Genomic DNA, 4,131 nt, shown 5'->3' with positions numbered 1-4,131 from the left:
CTTAGTACAGCTCTTGGCACATAGCAAGCACTTAACAAATGCCATTATTATTATTATTATTAGTGTCATCATTATTATTGTCACTAATAATGATGATAATAATAAAATATGAAGAAATGAAGAAACTATGGAAAGAAATCCCACGTCATGGAAATCCCTTCCCCACTGGGAAGTCAGTGCAAGTCACTTCACTTCTCTGTGCCTCAGTTACCTCACCCACAAAATGGGGATTAAGACTGTGAGCTCTATGCAGGACAGGGACTGTGTCCAACTTGATTTGCTTATATCTACCCCTGTGCTTAGAACAGTGCTTCAAACATAGTAAGCACCTAGCAAATACCATAATAACAATAATAATGCGTCATTCTGGGCAGTCCACTATTTACAGCCCAGATGGAAAGGGCTCTTCCTGTACATTTGATTCTGGAAACCAAAATCCTACATTGGTGAAGTAATGATCATAAATAACTTGCCTAGAATCTTACACTGTAAAAGACCTATATAAGCTCACAACTAAGTATAGACTCGACTGCCTCTGACTCAGTGGAGACGTGTTGGTTATCAAATATCTGTCCATGTAGTCATGGTGATAAGGGCTGCATAAATACATGGTACCTCGGCACTTTGACAAGTGTGCTATTTTAGCATGAAATCATTTAGAGGAGGAAGAAACCAAGTCAAACATATTGAATAGTCCTGGACAATGCAAATGTGTCATGAAGAAGCACTGTCTTGGAATACTTTTTGTTAGAAGTATAAGGTCTAGGCCTGGCTAAGAATTTCATTCTCTTTCCTTGCTCACTTTCCCTCACATTTCTTCTTCACTATTAGTCTCTTTCTTTCAGTATCAAAAGCAGGAAATGAGTAGTATTAGTAGTTAATGAGTGCCCACAATGCATTCATTCATTCATTCAATTGTATTTATTGAGTGCTTACTATGTGCAGAGCACTGTACTAAGCACTTGGGAAGTATAAGTTGGCAACATATACAGATGGTCCCTACTCAATAACGGCCTCACAAAGCACTTTCAAAGTACAAGTTTAAACAAGAAAATACAAGGTTTCTTGTCCACAAGGAGCTTACAGAGACAGGCATAAAAATACTTACAAATAGATTAGTTAAGGTAAATAATTGAATGTACAATTGAATGAATGTATATACTCAAAAGTGCTAAGAATGTGCATCAATAAGTTTGTCAGTTCACAAAATAGCAATGAGAAATCAGAATCTAATATTGCCTATTGGCAAGTAGGAACTAGCTGAGCCTCTTTAGATCAGGGATCATGTCTACTAACTCTACTGTATTCTTCCAAGTGCTTATTCCCCTCTCAGGGTCGCACCTGGAGAGTTTCCAGTACTCTACCAGTCTCGACTATGAGAGGGAGAGTAAAGCAGAGGCATACCCATTCCATTCCTAGCTTGGGCAGTGGCTAGTGAGTGGAAGGCAGTCAAAACTCACCTTTGTTGGCAGCAGCGGCATGGGAGAGACTCGAGGGCAGAGATTCATTTACTGCGTGGAAGGAGGCAATGGTAAACTACTTCTGCATTTTTACCAAGAAAACTCTGTGGATACACTACAAGAATGATTGCATTCTGGGAGAGATGTGTCCAATGTGTCACTATGGGTCAGGCATGACTCAACAGCATAAGACTACACAAGTGCTTCTTATAGTGCTCTTCCCAGAATAAGAACTCAATAAATACTATTGATTGACAAAATAGACTAGGCTAGAGAGAGTAGAATAGAACAAAATAAAATAGAACAGAAAAGAGTATGTCAGACTGTTCTAGAAAATTAGATAAAACTTTAAATTCTGGCATTCACTGCATTAGAGAAGCAGCATGGCATAATGGAAAGACCACAGGCCTGGGAGTCAAACATAGGGTTTTCATCCTGGTTATAATAATAATAATGATAATAATAATAAAATAATGGCATTTATTAAGCTCTTACCATGTGCAAAGCACTGTTCTAAGTGCTGGGGAGGTTACAAGCTGATCAGGTTGTCCCACGGGGGTCTGGTTTTGCTACTTGTATGCTGTGTGACCTTGGGCAAGCCATTTCACCTCTCTCAGTTCCCTCATCTGTAAAATGGGGATTAAGATTGTGAGCTCCAATTGGGACAACCTGATTACCTTGTATCTACCCCAGTGCTTAGAACAGTGCTTGGCACATAGTAAGTGCTTAACAAATACCATTAAAAAAACCAACTTAAAAGTCACTTAAAGAGAAGCAGCATGACTTAGTGGAAAGTGCCTGGGCTTGGAATCAGAGGACATGGGTTCTAATACTGGCTCCATCACTTCTCTGCTGTGTGACCTTGGGCAAGCCACTTCACTTCTCTGTGCCTCATTTACCTCATCTGTAAAATGGGGATTAAGACTGTGAGCCCCACATGGGACAACCTCATTATCTTGTATCTACCCCAGCACTTAGAAGAGTGTTTGGCACATAGTAAGTGCTTAACAAATACCATCATCATTATTATTATTATCATTAGCTTATCTTAGAACAGTGCCAGCACTTAGAACACTGCTTGGCACATAGTAAGTGCTTAATAAGTGTCATCATCATCATCATCATCATCATCATCTGGGCCTCGGTTTTCTCTGCTGTAAAATGGGAATTAAATAGCTGTTCTTCTCCTAGTTAGATTGTGTGTCCCATGTGGGACAGGAACCGTGTCCAACCTGATAATCTTATATCTACCCCAATGTTTAGTACAATGCTTGGGAAAGTTCTCAACAAATTCCATTATTATTAGTACTGTTATTATTATTATTATCATTACCCTGTCTAGGAAAGGGATTTAGGCATTGGGCACCAGCTTTTCAATGGTCAAGGTGGTAGAGCAGCAGGGACAGGCTAAGGAATGGGGACAGTGACTAGAATATTGCTGCTCAATTCCCCCTCAAATATATGCTTCACCCCACCCTCAGCCCCACACTTATATACATATCTGTGATTTATTTATTCTAATATCTATCTCCTCCTCTTCACTGTAAGCTTGTTACCCAACCTCTCTGTTACTTGTTATTACCTGTTACCCCATCTGTCATCCTATACCGACTGGATTACTGCATCAGCCTCCTCTCTGATCTCCCATCCTCCTGTCTCTCCCCACTTCAGTCTACACTTCACGCTGCTGCCCGGATCATCTTTGTGCGGAAACGCTCTGGGCATGTTGCTCCCTTCCTCAAAAATCTCCAGAGGCTACCAGTCAACCTATGCATCAGGCAAAAACTCTTCACTCTCAGCTTCAAGGCTCTCCATCATCTTGCCCCCTCCTACCTCACCTCCCTTTCCTTCTACAGCCCAGCCTGCACCCTCCGCTCCTTTGCCACTAACCTCCTCACTGTACCTCTTTCTCGCCTGTCCCACCATCGACCACGTCCTCCCCATGGCCTGGAATGCCCTCCCTCCACACATCCGCTAAGGTAGCTCTCTTCCTCTCTTCAAAGCCCTACTGAGAGCTCACCTCCCCCAGGAGGCCTTCCCAGACTTAGCTCCCTCCTTCCTCTCCCCCTCCCCATCCCCTCTGCCCTACCTCCTTTCCCTCCCCACAGCACCTGTGTATATGTTTGCACAGATTTATTACTCTATTTATTTTACTTGTACATATTTACTAGTCTATTTATTTTGTTAATGATGTGCATCTAGCTTTACTTCTATTTATTCTGATGGCTTGACACCTGTCCACATGATTTGTTTTGTTGTCTGTCTCCCCCTTCTAGAGTCTGTTGTTTCGTAGGGATCATCTCTATATGTTGCCAACTTGTACTTCCCAAGCACTTAGTACAGTGCTCTGCACACAGTAAGCGCTCAACAAATATGATTGAATGAATGAACCCTGCTGGATTATGGTCTCCCAAGTGCACACAGAAAGCACTCAATAAATGCCATTGATTGACTGAGCAAAGGAGTAGCATATGCAAATTAATCAATTAAATATGAATCAATTATAGCAGTTTTATATCCAATGTATAACATCATGGATTTTTTTTCTAGCTGCAAAGCTGTAGATTTTGCTTTTAGGACCTAAGGAACAGCTGTTACCACTGTCCAGAAAAGCCTAAAGATGAGTTTCTCCTAAGCAGAATCATCTAACATTCCTTCTCTCCAATCATAA

The 4,131-nt window shown here is 41.3% G+C and overlaps 1 non-coding gene across 1 annotated transcript; it reads left to right on the top strand.

Annotated features, from left to right (window-relative positions):
* The first annotated feature begins 1,323 nt into the window (after positions 1-1,323).
* Positions 1,324-1,458, top strand: LOC119924835. The gene has a single exon (XR_005449522.1). It is a non-coding gene; the product is annotated as a small nucleolar RNA SNORA7 (small nucleolar RNA).
* Positions 1,459-4,131: the final 2,673 nt, after the last annotated feature.

The sequence above is a fragment of the Tachyglossus aculeatus genome, chromosome 2, assembly GCF_015852505.1.
Source record: "Tachyglossus aculeatus isolate mTacAcu1 chromosome 2, mTacAcu1.pri, whole genome shotgun sequence".
Classification (NCBI taxonomy): Eukaryota; Metazoa; Chordata; class Mammalia; order Monotremata; family Tachyglossidae; genus Tachyglossus; species Tachyglossus aculeatus.
The sequence above is the reverse complement of the archived record's forward strand: the minus strand, read 5'-3'. Positions and strand labels throughout refer to the sequence as shown.